Source organism: Equus przewalskii, chromosome 2, assembly GCF_037783145.1.
Source record: "Equus przewalskii isolate Varuska chromosome 2, EquPr2, whole genome shotgun sequence".
Classification (NCBI taxonomy): domain Eukaryota; kingdom Metazoa; phylum Chordata; class Mammalia; order Perissodactyla; family Equidae; genus Equus; species Equus przewalskii.
In genome coordinates this window covers 29,485,131-29,495,038 of record NC_091832.1, presented here as the reverse complement: position 1 = coordinate 29,495,038, position 9,908 = coordinate 29,485,131, and the positions used below count along the sequence as shown (strand labels likewise).

The window sequence follows — 9,908 nt, the reverse complement described above, 5'->3', positions numbered from 1 at the left end:
AGAGCCAAGATGCGGATCTCAGTTCTGCTCCTTTTGCTTTGGGGAGGTGATCCCATGGTGGTTTGAGAAGATGCTGGAGATGGGGAATGGGCCAGCTCCTCCCACCTACCCCCCTGGGGGTCTGTCCTTGGAAATATGCTCATTGATCACGTGGCACAGAGATGCTCAACCGACTGCGACTGAAGCTGAATCACACACTCCTGCGGGGAGAGGGGTGCTGATGCTGATTTTTTGTATCTAAAAATATCGGTTTGGTTTCCTATATCTGGGGCAATATTTTGATCCCGCTCAGTCTGTCTCTTAAGTCAGAGCTTCTCAAACTTGAAATGTGCACCTGAGTCACCTGGGGATCTCGTTAAAGTGCAGGTTCACGTTCAGTGGGTCTGGCATGAAGCCCAAGATCCTGTGTCTCTAACAAGCTGCCGGGAGCTGCTGATGCTGCGGTCCTGGACCACACCTGGAGTAGCGAGGCCTCGGTTGGTGAGTAGAGTGGCAGGATGGCATCACAGGTGCCTCGGCTGCAGAGGGAGCTGCCTCAGAGCAGGCGTGTCTGTCACCTGTGTCAGCGACTCCCCCTCCACCAGGACGGTCAGGAGGAGACGGGGCAGACTCGCTGATGGCTTAGAACAATGCTGCCCAGTGGAACTGCCTGCGGTGCCAGAAACGTCCTATATCTGTGTTATCCAACATGTGGATATCGAGCCACATGTGGACATCGAGCACTTAAAATGTGACAAGTGAGACCAACGAACTAAATTTTTAATTTTATTTCATTTTAATTAAACTTAAAGAGCCGTGTGTGGTTCCTGGCGGCCGTTTTGGACGGTGCGGCCTTCGAGCTCAGAACGTCAGCCCTCCGCTCCCTGAGCCCGGCCCCGCCGGACCCTCCGCAACCTGCATCATTACGAAAATCATCTTAGCACAAAACATATTGTTTGGAGACTCGAGGTTTCCCTTGAACACACCTGGTTATTTTTACACTCACTCCAGCCTCCAACAGTTTTCTGCAAAAGCCTCTGGTTTTTAACTTGTTTTCTTTTGTTCTCACTCACTGTTTGTCTGCAGATCGGGTCAGGCTGAAGATGAGAAAGGCAGAATGGCAGGAGAGGAGACTGAAATGGATGGAACTGGGTGCAGCTCCACTCTGCCCTTTCCCTGGGCTGTGTGACCTTGGGCAAGCCCCTTAACCTCTCTGAGCCTCTGCTTGCCTGCTTCTCCATCTGTGGACAGGAAGGGTGATTTCAAGGGTTAATTGAGCTCCCCAGGGCAGGAACTCATCACTTACAGTGATGATGGTTATTGTTATTATGTGAATGCTCTTTGTAAACTATAAAACCTTGCGTAAACGTGAGGCAAAACACTGCTGTCAAAAATTCTTCTTTTTAAACCAAATGCTCTGAAACTTGGAGGAGACTGCATCAACCAGGCCCAGGAGACAGACCAAACTCTCAAAGCAATAAATCTAAATGTTTTCTGCTTTTCGCATTGAGTGAGCATTTTGCCATAAGCCCTGAATCTCCGGAAATTGGGAAATGGAGATGAAGATTTGTTGGCTGTCCCAGGGCTTCCAGGGGCCAGCCTGGCTTAGGGGGTGCGCAGGCAGGGGTCGGGGCGGAAGGAAGACGCTGCGAGCTCACCCAGGAGTCCAGCCGAGAGGCGTCCGGGGCACGTGAGGTCCAGTTCGCCCTTCGTCTTCATGGTGTTCTCCATGGCTCCTCCCGACAACTGGGAAGGGAGGCGAGGCCGGCAACCACCTGCAGAGGAGGAAACCGAGGCCCAGAGTGGCCTGCTGGGTCCAGCCGCTGTTCCCGGCCTCCGGGCAGCTCCAGGAGGCCATGGTGGTCTCCCCACCGTTCCCCACAACCTCCATCACCCCCCTTCTCATGCAAATGACTCTAAGTGTAGGGTGACTGCTGACAGCATTGGCTCGGGACGGTTTCAGCATGACCTGCTGTTCCAGCACACTAATTAATAATGCCCGCTCTGCTCTCAAAAGGGTCCCAACTGGGACAACAAATTAGGTGCCCCCCCGACCCCCTATCTAAGTGAAAAGATCGATAACTGAGATCTTTCTCCCAGAAGCCTTCAGTGCTTTAGAGAATGGTAACACCCAACCAGGAAAACATGCAATTAGCCCAGAGATTCCTTCCTTTAGAAACTGAGCCAGAACTGCCCGTGTTCTCACACACTTCCTTGTCTTTCCACACCTGTGCCTCTTTCCTGGACTGTCTCTGCCCCCCAGGTATGCCTACTAAACTCCTCTTCCTTCTTCAAGGCTGCCCTCAATGTCACCTCCTCCAGGAAGCCTACCTGACCTCTCCCTGCCACACCCCTGACACAGGCATAAAAACTCCATTTCCTGGGCTCCGGCCATACTTGTGGCAGACCCAGGTTTGCATGAGCCCCTCCCTGCTAGCCTGGGAGCTCCTGGGTGACAGGGACCTTGTCCCAACCATTGTCTCCCCAACACACTGTAGACAGCAAGAAATGTTTGTGCTGGAGGTTTAGGGATTAGTCACCCACCCGCCTCCCACAAGGTCCAACTGGTTGAGAACAGACACAAGAAACCAGGTGCGGAACTGATGATCAGTTTTATTGCAGGGTTTCTGGGGGCTGTCCTGGTCCGTGGGCTGACTGGAAATTCCAGAAAGTGTGTGTGAGGGGAAGGGAGCTCTTTCCACTAAGAGATAGGAAGGTCCCAGAGAGATGGAGTACAGATTGTGGGTCCAGTGGCCCTGTCAGTGCAGTGACCACTCCCCTGGCTAAAGTGACAGGAGTGTCAGGCTCGCCCAGTTCACCAGTTTGATGACCTCACCCCTCACCCCCTGCACAGAGCAGGGAGACAGGCCAGACCCATTTATCACTCTCCAAGTGGGGACGTCACCGATCCAGGGGCTGAGATGAGAATATGCAGAGTAGAGGAAAAGGTTTCACACACACATACACACTCACACGCACACGTGCGTGCACACCTCAGCTTCCCTCCCCCAAGCCTTTGGACTAATTGGCTGATCTTGCAGTCAGTAGGGGTGTGGCTGTCCCCTGGGAGAGAGGGAGCGTACACCCAGCACAGCTGCCCTGACCCTCAGGAGACGCTCGCCCCCCTGAGGCTGGGGCGGGAGGTTCTGCGGTGGCCCACAGGATGGTCCAGGCCTGGCAATCACTGGATCAGTGGGTCTCAGACTGCAGAACCCGGTCCCGGCACCAGCAGCACCCAGGAGCTTGTTGGAAATGCACATTTGAGGCCCCAGCCAGACCTCCTGAATCAGCAGTTCTGAGGGGAGCCCAGCAATCTGTGTTTCCAACAAGCCCCCCGGGACCCTGACTCAGGAAAGTGTGGCCCTGGTGCACGTGATCTCCAAGACCCCCGCTCGCCAGGACGAGACCTACCAGTCTCGACCTACAGGACGAGACAGGTCTATCTCCTGTCTCATGTTGCTCCAGCCTCGACTGTGGCTCATCAGAGTTTCTGCAATAAACTCAGTAAGAGGAAAACTGCCCCGCCTTCAAACAATATTGGAACCCTCCAATCACTTAATCCTCTCCTCAAAAAAAAAAAAAAAAATTACAATTCACAAGGAAATCTCCTTCCTCATAAAGAATGAAATCCAAAGAAACTGACATCCAAACTCTTTCCTTTTTCTCCAATTTTTCTTCTGCTCAGGGTGCTCGGATGTTGGGGTTCCTGCAGCCCCAGGTGCCTCCTGGGCCATCTCCTATCTCGCTGGGTGTGGCCCTGTCGCCTCCTCTGATGCTGAGTTAACCTGCCCCCGAGTGTCCAGAGCATCCTGCGTCTCTGGAGTCAGACTCAGCAGGACGAATCCCACACCGGCCAGAGGTTAGAATATAACAGCAAACTGCACTCCCTCTGGCAGTTATCCCAGCAAAATGATGCTCCCAGAGCCCGGATAATCCAGAGCCATGATGCCCTCATCTTGCAGGGACCAGAGCACTGACAGAGAGAAACCGAGGGAAAGGCAAAGATGCGGGCCCCAGCCCTCGCAGGAGCCAGGTGGCGCCGCATCCAGAGGCCGTTTCCGCTAACTTGAAGGAAAAGCCCCTAATTTGCCCGGCCTCCTCTCAAGGGCAGGGGCATCAAAGATACCTCCGTCTTCTTGCGCAATTCAGAGAATTTCAGCTGTGGCAGTCCCAGGCCTTAGGACCACATGGGCCGCCTTCTCCTCCAGCCACCAACGCCACATATTTTTAATGTCTGGCCCTTTTGCACCTCGTTCCCAGCACTCTGGTGCTGACAGGAGTGTGAGCTCTGTCTGGGGTCACAGCCTGCACCCCTCCTATGAGCAGGGGACCACAGGTTTGTAACAGGCCCATTCCTTACCAGGCTGTCTGCTGCTTTCTCTCTGCAATGCTCCATCCAGCAAGTTCTTGAGGTCAGGTTAAGGGGCTCATTGCTGCTGCCCAGGCTGCTGTTCCGGAACCCTCCAGGCTTCGGAATTCAACAAGTAGCCCTTAACCCTCTCTCAGCCAGGCAATGGGCAAGGGGCTAAAACTGCAGCTGTGAACAGGACAGACAAGGTTTCTGTCCCCTGGGGCTTCCAGGCTAATGACAAGGCAGGAGGCAGGGACAGAAATGCAAACCCATCAGTAAGGTGAGTGCAGACAGACATAAGTGCTTGGGAGGCCACAGCCAGGGGATATATGAGAGTGAGGGAGTGGGGGAGGACACTAGAGATGGGGAGATCAAGGACACCCCCGGGAGCTGACATTTGTGGCGGTCCGTGGTTAGAGCATTCCAGGCAGAGGGAACAGTAAGTGTCAAGGCTCAGAGGTCGGAAGTATCCGCGTCCCAGGAACGGGAAGGCAGCAGAGAGCAGAGAGCGTGCTGTGGGCTGGAGGAGGCGGGACAGACAGGCCTCGAGGGCCAGGGCGGTGTTTGATTTTAATCTGAGAACAGCGAGAAGCTAGGAAGAGGTTAAAGCAGGGCAGGAGCTGACCTCCTTTACGTTCCTGACGGTGCCTCTGACTTCCGAGCAGAGAGGCCTAGGAACTCTTTTTTCCCTTTACATGTGTCTCACGGGAAAACCCATCTCAGGTGCCCCAGGAGAGAGAGAGAACCCAGTGCTCTCCCCTCGGCTTCTGGGCCCTTCCAGGACCCCTGAGCCTTTCTTTTGACCTTCGTTCCTGCAGCTTCCACTCCCCTCCGTTTTCCCCACTTGTTTCAAGCAGGCCCGGCTGCACTTTTAAAAAGTGGAAGATGCTTCCTAGGATGGCCCTTGTCCTTCCCTGGCACACATGGAACCAAAGCTGTCTGGGAGGTCCAGGGCTGCCTTCTCCTTCTCTTTGGAACCTTCTGCAGTTGTGGCAGGTACCACGTCAGTGAGCTCGGAGTCTCACACTTAATATTCTGTCCACCTTCCCCCTCCCCCACCGATAATTCCAACCAGAAGATGGCCTTCCGTGCGTGTCCCTCACAGGCCTGGATCCACCTGTGTCCCTGTGCCGCCCCCTCATCCCCCCTTCCTGTCCCGATACCCCACTTCAGCTACTTCATCTTCCCTGCACTTCCCGTAGGGTTGTGACTGCGCGAATTTCTGGGGCTTTTCCTTCCGGCATTTGGCTCCTCACCTATCTCCACGTGGCCTTGATACCCTCCCTGTCCCAAGCTCACTGATGGCCACAGGGGCCGGCCTGACTGCTGCCACCCACTGTGACGCTAGGGCTCTCTCGGTGGGGCCGTGACCCCAGCTCCCTGGGCAAAACATCAGGCCTGCCCCCTGAGATCTTGCCTCTCTCTCTGCTAAATCCTCCTGTGAACAACTGAAACAGCCCCACCCCTGACCCCGCCTCGCTTCAGCCTCCTCTTCCCTCTTGTCTTTGTCTCCACACACTCAACTTTTCTCTTAAGGAAATCCCTCCCTTCCTCTGGCTCAACCAGCATGTCTTCTTTCCTTTTAGTTTGATTTTTCTTGGCTCCAAGGTCTTCAATTAGTCCTGCCTCTCCTCGAGTTTTTAAATGAAACTTTAAAAAAAAAATATTGACTGAGGTGTAATGCAGACACAGTAACATATGTCAGGATGCTGATTTTCAATGTACAGCTCAAGGGATGTGACCCGGTCCACGCCCGCATAACTGCGCACCCCCATCAAGACGGAGGACATTCCCGGCCCCCGGAGAGCTCCCTCCCACTGCTTCCGTCAATATCTGGCACCCCAGGGCGGGCCCCATGCCCACCTCCTCTGCTGTGGACGAGTTTCAGGCACAGAACTTGTTAATTCCCTTCTTCGTCTTCAGATTATAAACATTCCACTGAGTTTTCTCTGTCTCAGTTTATACAAGTCGACCCGTAACAACTTACCTTCTCTAGAATAAGGGTCCTTAGGCTTTTTAGTCTGGTCATCATAAAGCCCTTTTCTACCCGTTTGTGGTCAAAACCCCTGAAATATACCATGAAGCATCCGAGGGCCACTCTGAGACGTGTCCCTCCCTTGTGAGGGGGGCCAGCTCCCCCCAGCTCGCCCAGGACTTTGCCGCTTGGTACCGAGTGTCCCATAGCCTTGGAGCCCTCGGTCCTGGGCCAACCGGGAGGCTGACCGCCCAACCCCTGTTCTCTCCTTGGCCCTGGTCACAGTTCAGAACAGAGACGAGGAGCAGAGCTTAGGGCTCTTAACCAGCACCATCTTCCTGTGCCTGCCGCTAACCATCTGAAGGCCCCAAGTGTGAAACTCATTTTTTGCAGCTTGTGTGGGATTTGGCTGTCTTGGCATTTGAAAGTCTCAGCCTCCAGTGCTGAATGAGCAACAAACAGGACGAGCGGGAGGGTGGTTTTACAAAAAGGACAAATTCTTCTGGATTTGGCATTCAATGCTCAGCACTCTGAAAACCCCACATGGGAAACTCAGCTAGAGCCGGCTGCAGCCCAGGGATTCTCAGCCCCGCCTGTGCCTCAGAATCCTTGGGTGCCAGGCGGTGCTCGCGGCGGCCAGGCTCGATAACCCAGGGTCTCTGGGCCGTGATGTTGAGAATAAAGCTGTGCATGTGGGCGGGGCCTTTCCTGACCCCAGGAAACAAATCTCCCTCCCCGCCTGGACAGCATGAGAGCCTAGCCAAAGCCCATCGTGACCCCGGCAATTAATCTACTTCCTGGCTAATCACAGTCCCAGCCCTGTGCCTGTGAATCCAGCCAAAGCCGCTCAGCGCTCCAAGGCACAGCCACATCTGTGGTCACATATCAGCCGCTGCGGCCACGCAGGCCAAAGGCTTTTCTCTCCTTCAATGATCTCCTTGAATCCTGTGGATTTAAATGTCATTTATAGGCTGACGACTCCTGGGTTCACAGCCCATGCACCACCGTTCCTATAGCTCACAGCTCTGGACTCCTTCGCACCTTCGCGCAGCTCCAAGTGGGCGGCTCAGGGGCATCCTAACACGGCAGGTCCCACCGAGGCTTCCCCCCAGCCTGGGCCCCTCCAGCTCCCTCATCTCGGGAAAGACACCACCGTCTACTCCAGCTCAAGCCCCAGACTGACGCTTGTTTTCCTCTCACTGTGCTCTTCTAACCCGTCAGCAAGTGAGGCCTCTGAACATTCGCGACGTCCTCCGACCTCTCTCCAGCTCGACAGGCTGCCTGACCCCAGGCCCCTGATGTCTTTGGGCCTGAGACTGAACCAGCCTCCTGTCTCCTCCTTCCACGCTGGCCCCCCTCAGTCCACTCTCTATCCAGAAACGAGAAAGGCCTTTAAAAAAACCCAGCTTCAGGGGCTGGCCCCGTGGCCGAGTGGTTAAGTTCGCGCACTCCGCTGCAGGCGGCCCAGTGTTTCGTTGGTTCGAATCCTGGGCGCGGACATGGCACTGCTCACCAAACCACGCTGAGGCAGCGTCCCACATACCACAACTAGAAGGACCCACAACGAAGAATATACAACTATGTACCAGGGGGCGTTGGGGAGAAAAAGGAAAAAAAAAAAAAATCTTAAAAAAAAAAACAAAAAACCCAGCTTCATTGGGATATTATTTATATGCCATAAGGTTCCCCCATTTAAAGCTTACAATTCATGTTTTTTCAGTATATTCACAGAGTGGTCACCATAATCACCATAATCTAATTTTAGAACATTTTATACCCCACAAAGAAGCCTTGTGCCCATGAGTAGACACTCTGCATCCTCTCTCCTCTCCTGCCCCACTCCAGTTCCAGGCAACCAGGACTCTACGTGGGCTCTGCAGACTGGCCTATCCTGGATATTTCATGGACGTGGACTCGCACGTGTGGTCTTGGCATCTGGCTTCTTTCACTCAGTGGGATGTTTGTGAGGTCTGTTCATGCTGTAGCGTGTATCAGCGTTCCGTTCCTTTCTATTGCCAAATAATGGCCATTGTATGGATAGACCACATTTTCTTTACCCATTCATCAGTGGCAATTTGGAAAGGTCTTTTCAAAAACAAGTCACATATCACTCCCCTGCTTAAAACCCTATGACAGTTTCCCATCATATCTAAATGAAATTTGTTGCCATGGCCTGCAAGATTCTTGATGACATGGCCCCAGCCTCTGTCACCAACATTTTCTGCTGTTCCTCTCCGCACAGCTTACTCTGCCTTCTCCATGTTTCTTGAACATATCAAGCTTGTTTCCACCCCAGGACCTTTGTACTTGCTGTTTCTTCTTCCCACTGCCTAGGATGCCCTTTCCTCAATTCTTCACATAACTGGCTTATTCTTTCCATTCAGCTTGCCGTGTAAACGTTACCTCCTACTGAAGTTGCTACTCCCTGCCTGAGTCACTCTGTACCACCTTGTGTTACCCCTTCATGCTTAGCATTACCCGAAATTGTCTGCTTTGTGTGTTTATCACCCCTCTCCTCCTACTAGAATATTGAGCTCCAGAGAGGAAGCACCTTGTCTGTCTTCTTCCCTGCTGTGTCATTGGGCCTGGAATAGTTCCCAGTACATAGTAGGAACTTAGTTTGTTGAGAGGCCTATGGATCCAGGCATGTAAAGCCACTCCTGCAGTGGCACCAGAAGCCTCAGTTGTCCCCAGTGACATTTTGCTCCCAAATGCTGCTCCTATTATTGGCTGCCAAGATGTTAGGGGTTGGTTTGGGAGTAAATAACCCCTCTGCCTCTCTAGGGTCCCAAACGATAGAGGAGAAACACAAAAAGGCACAGCCAAATGGCTCTCAGCCCCCTTTCCCTGCCTCCGCCTTATGATCTGGGTGGAGCTGGAGAGGAAAACACTAACCTGGTCTTCCTCCCTGGGGAGCAGCAGAGGCCTGCGGAGAGAAGCCTGACCCGGAAGAGTTCACCCAGGGAACCGGGAAGCAGAAGAGGAGGAGGCTAGAGGACGGGCAGTGAGCGGGTGGGGGTGAGCCAGAGCGACAGGCCAGGGACTGGGGCAGTGACCCTGCCAACGTGGCTGCAGCCGGGCCAGGCCCTGCCTCCTCTTCCAGAGGGTGGATGGAGTGGCAGCATCTGCACCAACGCCTGGGATGTGGAGCCAGAGCCCCCCGCCTCAGGGCAGAGGCAGGGACAGAGTGGGAGGGAGGGACCCTCCCTGGGCAGTCTGAACCGGGCCTCAGGGCGGAAAGTCCCTCTCTTCTGACGACTCTGCGACTTGACTCCTTTGTCTCCAGGATGAAGTCCAAGCTTTTCACAAGTGGGCGGGGCCCAGCCTGTCTTTCCTGCCTCCTCTCCCTTCCCCTGCCCCCGCAGTCCCTCAGCTCAAATCCACTGGACGATGTCCTCACAGTGCCACGGCCGGGCCCATGCCCCGGAATGCTCCTCCCCGCGCTCTGACTGGTAACCTCCTGAGCTCAGGCCCCGCTGGACTTGCCCTCTGAGAAGCCTCTTCTGACGCCTCCTGACGGTCAGGGGGACACTCCTCTGTGCACATCCCTCTCTCACAGCACTTCCCTCTGGGGTCACGGTGTCCACTGACTTGTCTAGAAGG

At 54.2% G+C, this 9,908-nt stretch overlaps 1 long non-coding RNA gene across 1 annotated transcript; it reads right to left on the bottom strand.

Moving 5' to 3' along the window:
* Nucleotides 1-752: 752 nt before the first annotated feature.
* LOC139081969 (uncharacterized) lies at nt 753-9,324 on the bottom strand. Its single transcript, XR_011537541.1, has 4 exons — nt 9,201-9,324; nt 1,638-1,754; nt 1,053-1,220; nt 753-894 (listed from the first exon to the last, which is right to left on the bottom strand). It is a non-coding gene; the product is annotated as an uncharacterized lncRNA (long non-coding RNA).
* Between the last annotated feature and the right edge of the window lie 584 nt (nt 9,325-9,908).